Below are 9898 nucleotides of genomic sequence, written 5' to 3' on the forward strand. Positions count from 1 at the left end.
TTTCTAAGACGAGGAAGGAAATCTAGTTACTCCAAGAGCTGACAAGGGAAGGCTGGAACTTTTCCTGAAATGTCCCATAGGAGCCCTGGCTTTTGAGTACATAGCGCTCTTTCCCCCACCACCACCCAGCTGCCAACCCAGATCAAGGTTGACTTTGTTCATGTGGCCTTTGTAAATGGCTTGTTCCAGACAGTGACCCATCTGATCATGTCTGAGCTACCCCACCTCTTTTTCCCCTATCTCCTCCCCACACTGAAGATTCCTGCTCTGTCCTGTAATTCCCTTGGAGAACAGATGCTGCCATTCCAGAACCACCAATACTGCTGGGAGTTTGCATTTCAAGAGACAGCAGCCCCTTTAGGAGGAGCCGAAATGGTGGTCAGCCTTCCACTGTCACTTTGAAAGGTATAACATTTTATTCCCTGAGTTTGTACGCCTCCATTTTGACTCATCTTCTCTTCATTTCTGTCAGCATATTTACCTGTACTTCTGTCCACGGTTAAATCTTTGCCCACAAGGAGTTCACCTTGGAAATGACAGCATGACCTGACTTCACACTAAACATCCTAGATCATACACACAGACGGTCCTTTCACCTGGGACAGATGAGGAGAGCCAAACTTAAGATTTGTGTCATATGAAGGCTTGTTCTCAGCAGCCTGGCTCCTTGATCTTACCCAAAAGGCAACTTTTCAGCTTCCCATAAATCATTCACTCATCTGCATTACATCATCTTTGCAGGACAACCGCATAGAAGTAACCTCCCAACCCAGCTGACCAACCTGAGCAGGTAGCAAGAGCTTCGTACATAACTTCCTAGTGGCCTCCTTGCAGGATTGGTTCCCTACCCACTTGTATTAGTCAGCTATTACCAAAACAATGCTGCATAACAATCCACCTCAACATTTGGTGGCTTAAAATGACTATTGATTCTCTCCACTGACTGTACAGTTCAGTTAGCTCCAGGCTGAGGATCGACCTCAATCTGCTTTACTTGCTAACCAGGGTATGCTCTTTTCACGGTGAACAGTGGGAATGCCAGAGACCAAGCTGAATTGCACACTTCAAGCCTCTGCTTATGTTGTAGTTGCTCATATTCCATTGACTCAAGCAAGTCACAAGGACAAGCCTCAAGTCAGTGGGGCAGGGGAAGTATCCTGTTCCCTAAATGGGCAGGGAGAAGAGTGAACATTTGCTGAACAATAAGATTATCAATCACACTACCCCTCTAGCCTCATCTTGAGCCATCTACCCCTTAATTCCTATTTAGCCAGTCAAAATGTACTGGGCAGTCTCTAGCCTCAGGACCTTTGCATATGCTGTTCTCTCTGCCTGGAAGTCTCTTTCTCTTCCTAGTCCTCAATTACTCCTTCTGATTCTTCAGATTTATGTCTCCTTACTTCTGCAGAGAATTCTGCCCTAATCCCAAGACCAGGTTGAGCCTACACTCTGTACCAGGCACTGCCCTTAGTCACTGCCCAGCTTCCAGGAAGTCGCTCCATTCATAGCACTCTGAGAAAGCTTCCCATTTTCATGCTTTTGCTCCCTCTATCTGTGGTCTCCTGTCTTTTCGTTGTTGTTGTTTTTGAGACAGTATCTTGTTCTGTCGCCCAGGCTGGAGTGCAGTGGCGCAATCATGGCTCACTGTAGCCTCAACCTCCTGGGCTTATGATCCTCCCACCTTAGCCTCCTGAGTATCTGGGACTACAGGTACATATCATCATTCATGGCTCATTTTTACATTTTTGAGGAGACGGTATCTCACCACATTGTCTAGGCTAGTCTCTAACATCTGGGCTAAAGCAATTCACCTACCTCAGCCTCCCAAAGTCCTGGGATTACAGGCATGAGCCGCCACGCCCGGCCCATCTGTCTTACCTGTATCCATTTGGCTCCTTTGTATAATTCATAGCTCAGCCTAAACATGACTTTCCCTGAGCACCTAAAGTAACACATTACACTCTGCATAACACTTACAATTTACTTTTTTTTTCTTAGTCATTGGATAGCTCCACCAGCACGTATACCCTGGTAAAGAAAATTCTTGTCTAATTAACTCAACCCCATATCACCAGACCCTGGCACACTGCTTGGCCCATGGTAGGAACTCAAATATTTTAAAAGCAAATTGCAAATTTGGTAGTAGTGCTTCAGCAGTCCTTGTGTCTGTGAGGCTGACCTCTGCAATGTCTGGGGCCAGATCTGTCTGTTTGCGGTCACACCTCTTTTGCCTAAGACAGGCCCAAGCGGTTAGTTACCTGGCTCAGCACGAATATGTGTTAAGCCTCTGAAAGGCGTTCTCAAGGTTGAGTTCCCACTGGCACAGATGTCAGTGCAAATGGTTAGGTGACCCAGTAAGAGAGGGGAAGTGAGAGAAGGAAGGGAGAAAAAGCCCTACAGGGTGTGTCTGTGGGGAACTGGGGTCCGCAGTATGGGGAATGGAACACACCTTAGCTATCCCCATGGAGGGGCACAGGAGCTGGGGTGTGTGTCCACCAGGCATGGCTGAGGGCAGCTGGGGACTGGAGGGGTAACACCCTGGAACTTCTGGTCTGGCTTGTACCAGGGGCTGGGCTGGCTGGGGCAGCCAGAGAGGACCCTCGGGCAAAGCCAGCAGTTGTTGGAAACCGTTAGGGTGGGATCAGCCTGCCCAGGAGTGAGGGTCAGTGGCCACAGGCAGAGCCTGTTGGGGTCTGTGACAGAGACCGGTGGAATGAATGAGCTACCATCAGGGAGAGGACAGCGGGGTGAGGAGCAGGGCGGTCAGGCATGGAGAGAGACAGGAGCCATGCCGAGGCCAGCTTTTACAGCCACGTCTGGAGCAGCTCAGGGGTCTTAGGAGGGAGGGGTCCTTCCGATGAATGATGACTCATCCCAGGGGTGGGCCTAGGAGGATCCCGAGCCCAGAGTCCAGGCTCAAAGCCATCGGCAATTACTTGGCAATTCATTCCCGGTTTCTCAGAGGTAACAGCCAACTCAGGAACAGTGTGTTGCTGCCTTTAAAAAGGTTTAGAACATTCCGGAAAGAGACCTAAATTTAATAGCAGGAGAGAGGGAGGAGGGGAAGTGGTTGCAGAGCCTGGAGGGAAGCCAGGAATCCTGCCTCCTCCTCCCCAGCCTTGGAGGACGTGCGGACGTGTGTGGGCAGGTCGTTTCTGACCCATGGCAGGTCCCTGTTGATGGTCAGGCTGGGGACCGTGCCGGCCTTTTTGTTGTCCTGGGGTCTCCTTCTAGCCTATCCCAACACTGTGCAGTGCCTATAACCAAGAAGAAAAAGAAAAGAAACAGAGGAAACTCAAAGCAGCCAGCCTCTCTGATTTGTGAGCGGCTTGGGTCAAGGACCGTGGTTGAACCAATTTTTAATCACAGCTCACCTGCCTAGTCCCACCCGTGGGACCAGTGACCACTGAAGCCGGGCGAAGGCCCACGTCTCCCTTTGCGGTGGTTTCTGTGGTTATCTCCGCTGCACTGCACACCTCCCCTCTCCCCTCCTCCCCTCTTCACTTCTGCCTGTGCGCAGCGTCCAGACCGACTGCCCTAAAGCTACTTTAACTCAAGCACTGCCGGTCCGTGGAGGTCCCCTTGGACACCCATACTGCACAAGGGTTGTAGGTCCTTACCTCTGGGGCCAAATGCTCCGCGTTCAGAACCTGGCTACGCCAACCACTGGGTCCCAGTTTCTCCGAGCCCCGTTCAGTGAGCGTGTCTTCCAATAAGCGGGGTGAGCCTCACATCACCTCGTTCATCTGGGGCCCAGGGAAAGCACGGTGGTCTGTTCCAGCACTGGAGGAAGCACTGTCTGTGTTGGCCTCGTGGAGAGACGGCTGTCCTCTCCAGGGAGGTCCCTTCCCAGAGAATTTTCAAAGGCAGTTTGACCGTTAGCAATTTTTTTTTTAGACACAACTTGAGAATCTTTTCTCCTGTGTTTCAAGTGACTTCCATTGGTGTGGTTTCTCCCAGGGACACCAGCTTGAGAATCACCTGGGGAAGGGGTAGGGTTGGGAGAGGAGGGGGCTTATCAAATGCAGTTCCTTGGGACCAGCTCGTCCTTTGCTTCTCTCAGAACCCCTGTGAGCAGATGAATAATCAACCTCCCTTACCATAGATGAAACTGAGGCTCCGAGAAGTTAAGGGATATATATGCCCACGATGATTTAATTAAATAATGACAGGCACATCTTCAACTGCTGCAGCCCCGGCCCTTGTCACAGGCTCCCTGTGGACCCCAGCTGCTAAACATAAACAAGCCCGTAGTGCAGCAGCCACAACTCAAGCTGGGGGGCCTTTGGGGAGGTAGATTTTTATCTCCCCCCAATCAGGCACAAGTGAGCGTTTCATAAATAGTTCTAACACAGCTGCCTTCCACAGCCAGCTCTTTGCACTGTAAAAAAACAAAAAAACAAACAAACAAAAAAACCCCTGATTTCAGAAACCATGTTCCCAGGCTTCATCGTTTCCTTCTGTTTTTCAATTCTTTGACATTTTGCTTGCAGGGGAACTTTCTCAAACACTTCATGCATCCATGCAACAAATATTTATTGAGTACCTTCTATGTGTCAGGTGCTGTACGAGGTGATAGAATCAGCTGCTGTGAATAAGATGAAGGTCTTGCCTTTATGAAGCTTCTACTCAAGAAAGCAAAAAGGGCAAGTGTCAGAGGGAAATGAGAGCTAGTAAGTAACATTAGGCAGGTGATAGGATTTAGGATATGCTCCCCAAACTAGAGCATCTTGGCATCTGAGAAAACCACAGAAGCGGGAAGGTCTCTCTGATCCCCACCCCCTCCCCTGAAGCACACCATCAAATATCATAGAATCCTCTGACCTTCTGCTGAAGTCGGTCACAAGAGCCTCATGTGGAATACAGTGGAATACTACCCATGTGGGTTGTGCCCAACTCATAAGCAGAGGGAAGGAGAGTCCACGACGCAGGGACTCAGCGGAGAATCTGAACAAACAGGCCCCCAGGTTATTATCAGTAGATCACACCCCCTGTGCCCAATCACACTTCTCCAGGACTGTCCACCTCTTCATCAAACTTAGCGTAAAAATACACAGGTTTCCCCGTTGTTGTTGTTGTTTTTTGTAGTCTTTCACTTCTAAAGGCTCCCATGTCATATAAAACTATATTAAATAAATTTCTATGCTTTTCTCTTGTGAATCTGTCTTTTATGATAGGTATCTCAGTCATAAACCTAGCAATGGGTGAGGAAAGAAATCTTTCCTCCCCTGCACAAGGTAAGCAAGCTGGAGTGTGAAGGTGGAGAGGTGTCCTTTATTTTAACTCTAAAAGACAGAGACTTTTACAAAACATAACCTCAATGCCATTATCGCACTTAAAAAATAACCAGGACTCCTTAATAGTCAATCATGTCCCATCAGTGTTCACACCTCCCCATTGTCGCAAATATTTTTGCATGCTATGAACCTTACTTAAATTCAGGTTCAAACAAATCTCTTTCAGTCTTTAGGTTCTTACCCATTTCCTTTCTTTGTTTTTGTTTCTTGCAGGTTTTTGTTGAAATGGCCAGGTCATTTGTCCCCTAGAATATCCTGCAGTATGGATTTTGCAGATTGCATGCCTATGCCATCATTTCATCTGTTAGGAGGTGCCATTGTATGCAGAATGTGACGTCCGAGCAGAGACTGGACTGAAAGACACAAGGGCGGGAGCTATGCAGAAATCTGAGAGCAAGAGGTTTCCGTTCAGCTTTCATTTTTTCTTAGCTTTACTGTTCATAGTTGTGACCTCTGAAACCTCCCTCTTTTTTCATGTAAGTTCCCCTGCCCGACTATTACAAGTAACCCAGCTGGCTCACGCCTGTAATTCCAGCACTTTGGGAGAACGAGGCAGGCAGGAGTTCGAGACCAGCCTGGCCAACAGGGTGAAACCCTCTCTCTAATAAAAATACAAAAATTAGCCAGGCATGGTGGCATGCACCTGTAATGCCAGCTACTCGGGAGGCTGAGGCAGGAGAATCGCTTGAACCCAGGAGGTGGAGGTTGCAGTGAGCCAAGATCATGCCAATGCACTCCAGCCTGGGTGACAGACTGAGACTGTGTCTCAAACAAACAAACAACAACAACAACAACAAAAACAGGTAACCCAGCTGCCTACATCAATCTACAGTGAAATATGTGTGGTTAAAAGCACTTGGCCTTGAAAACTGGAAACAACCTGAATACTATCAGCAGAACAAATCAATCAAGTGCAGTGTATTTCTAAGTGGAATACTACTCAGCAATGAAAAATGAATGAGCTACTAATTCAAGCACCATACACATGGGTAAATCTCGAAAATAAGTTGAGTGAAAGAGGCTAGATACAAAACAACACACAGGGTAGGCTACCACCTATGAGGTTTAAGGACAGGCAAAACTACTCCGAGCAGCACTTTCTTTGGGAGTGATAGTGACTGGAAAAGGGGCATAAGAGAACCTTCTGGAATGCCAGGGATGCTCCATAGCTTGACCTGGGTGGTGGTTGCACAGGTGTATGCATAGGCAATACTTCCTTACACTTAAGATGTCCATATCTTCCTATTTGTAAGTTATACCTCAATTTCAATAAAAAATTAAAATCAGGTGGACTTTGGATTCAGGCAGACCCAGCCACTAGTTAACTGTTTAACCTTTATCAATTCTCCCATCTGCTTAGGTCCTGTTTCTTCAACATAAAATGGAATAAATACAACTTACTTCATTAGTATTGCATGCAAAGCACTTCACACAGTGTCTGGCAGGTAGGAAGCCCTAAAAAATAGCTATTATTCCTTGATAACGTTCTTACTAATATCTGCCCAGCTCCCAACCCATGGCAAGCTCAGGGTGCAACCTCAAACCAGCAGACTCTGCGTTTGTCTCAGCTCCACGCGACATGTCTCTATTAGACTCACCAAAGGACTCATATTTGTAACTTGTTCTTTAATGATATGCACATTACCTCCTGCTGCTATTCTTTTAACATGTTGCTTTTATTTGATCTAATTGGAGCCACAGCGTGGTTAATCACAACGTTTAGTGGGAAGTTTGAAGAAGCCAATGGGTCCCTCATGTGTGTTGGGCTGCAACGCCGGCCCTGCCAGGTCTCCCTGGAGCCTGGAGACAAGAGACTTACTGGGGAAACATCCTATCCATCTGGAATCCTTTCTCAGAGGACCTTCTTTGCAAAGCTGCTGCCAAACATTTGCAACTGGTTTTTCAAGAAATCGCAGTTTATTGGGGCTGGGAAATAATCTCAAAATTGACTTCTTCCCATCCATTTCCTTTCTCTGTGTTTGATTCTAGCGGTTTCTGTTGGAGCGGCAGGTCATTTGTCATGTCTGGATGTTGCTGCCCTCATCTCTGCTCAGCTGAATTCCCATTTTCCTTTGGGTAATGTCTCCCTTGGTGACATCTTGGTTCAATTCTGGAACTTTTCAGACACTTTAAGTTACTAGAAAAAGCCCATTCCAAGAAATGAGACTTAGTGTTTTTGTAAATATATTTAAATATAAAAGATATGTAGAAAAGTACACAGATTACAAGTGTACAGGTCAATGAATTTGTATGAAATGAACGCATCTGTGCAAACTCAGATCAATAAATTAGACAAGATCATAATCTTACAAACCTTCCTCTAATCATCCCCTCCCAAGGTACCTGCTGTCTGGACTTCTAACACCATAGATCTGTTTTGCTTCTCTCTGAACTTGCTATGAATGAAATCAAATAATGTGTCAGCCTAGCTTTGTTTGCCAGCACCTGTGTCTCTTTGCCTCTTTGCCTGGGGGCTTCCTCTGAGGATTGGAGCTCACTCTGCCAGAGCAAGCAGCAGGCTGAAATTAACCAGGGAATTAACACCTTTTAAGACCAGGAGGCAATCAATGGCTCTTCAGAGTTGTTGAATCAGTATCCCAGCCCCTGTGAGGAATATCTCAGAAGGCATGGTCTCTATTGACTGTCAGAGGTCCCCAGTGGGACTAAGCTCCTATTGCCTGCAGTGATACTTTGCTCTGTGACACACTCTGAAGAGTGTGACTTCTTCCCTTCCCTGATTCGCTTCCCCATTTCTCCTATTAGTGTTTCCTGGAATCCCCTCCTAAACAAACTAATTGCCTCAGAACCTGTATCTAAGGGAACTATAACTAAGACAACCCATGATTGTCTTCCAGTTCCTTTTGCTTGGCCTCAGAAAGCACAGTCCCCTTCCTTTCCCCAGTGAGGTTAGAATAGCTTTAAAAAACAAAAAAAGTGAGGGAGGAGGAGGGTGAGGAGGAAGAGAAAGAAGAATAAAAGGAGAAGGAAAGGAAGAAGGAGAAGGAAAAGAAAGAGCTGAAGGAAGACGAAAGAGATGAAGGAGAAGGAGAATTACACTCCTTCCAAGGCTACAGGACTCTCCCCTCTCATTTTGTTCTTTTAAACTGATAGCTTGTGGAAAGGCAGTAATGATGATTAGTAGTAACAGGGCCCATTCTGCCAACCTCGTCAGGTCTGAGAACAGTGTGCTGCCTCCTTGTTCTGCAGAAATCTCCCTAGCTCTGTGCCACTGTCAGCCAGTCTGAGATGATAGGAGAAAATGCCACTTAGTCTCCTGTTATACATTTTCAAGGCTGGTCTTAGCCTCCAGTCTTTCAGGCTTCTCCCAGACACCAAGAATTTACGTCCTCATCATTCTTTATCTTCCACTTGGGACCCTTCAGTGGGGCTTAGATTCTCCCAGCCTGCCCCTTCGCAGTCCTGGATGACTGCCTTCTAAAACCAGAACCGCTCTTGGCACACCTAGCAAAGCAAGGAGCTGCAAATCGCTCCACTAATGGAATCCACTGGGATTTCAGAGGTAAACTCCTATTGTAAGATTTCTGTGTCAGAAACTTCCACCAAACTCCTGCATATTCCTCTTGCTGTCAAGCAGGAAAGGCCAAGACTCTAGAATATGCAGTTTCCAAGTGCATATCTGCCTCCACAAGGCACTCTTGGAGACGGTAATGTGCTCACTGATTGGGCACATTTTCAATATGAGTTGATTTGCAGGTGGCTGGGACTGCAGCATCAGGCAGAGCCCTCCCCAGCTTCCTTGACACAGGGGGCCGAGGTTGGGCCTCTGGGTTCAAAAACTCCTAAAAACTGTTGGCAAAATGTTGTGTGTATTTGCTCACCTGCGTTGTTCTGAGGAATAGTTTTGTAGATTTCCAAAACTCCTCAAAGTGGCCTAGGACCCCATATTATTTGCAAACTATGCATCCGACAAATGTCTAATATCCAGAATCTGTAAGGAACTCACACAAATTCACAAGCAAAAAACAAAATAATTAAAAAGTGGGCAAAGGACATGAACAGACACTTTTCAAAAGAGGACATACATGCCGCCAACAAGCGTATGGAAAAATGTTCACTATCACTAATCATTAGAGAAATACATATCAAAACCACAATGAGATACCATCTCACACCAGTCCGAATGGTAATTATTAAAACGTCAAAAAATAATAGATGCTGGTGAGGTTGTGGAGAACCTTATACACTGCTGATGGGAATGTAAATTAATTCAGACATTGTGGAAAGCAGTAAAACAGAATAACCATGTGACTCAGCAATCCCATTATTGGGTATATTCTTAAAGAAATATAAATCGTTTTACCATAAAGGCACATGCATACATATATTCATTGCAGCACAATAGCAAAGACATGGAATCAACCTAAATGCCCATCAGTGTAGATCTGGTAGACTGGATAAAGAAAATGTGGTACACACACACCATGGAATACTATGCAGCTATAAAAAAGAACAGGATCATGTCCTTTGCAGCCACATGGATGGAGCTGGAAGCCATTATCCTCAGTAAACTAATGAAGGAAAAAAAAACCAAATACCACATGTTCTCACTTATAAGTGGGAGCTAAATGATGAGAACACAT

This window comes from Macaca thibetana, chromosome 2 (assembly GCF_024542745.1).
Source record: "Macaca thibetana thibetana isolate TM-01 chromosome 2, ASM2454274v1, whole genome shotgun sequence".
Lineage (NCBI taxonomy): Eukaryota > Metazoa > Chordata > Mammalia > Primates > Cercopithecidae > Macaca > Macaca thibetana.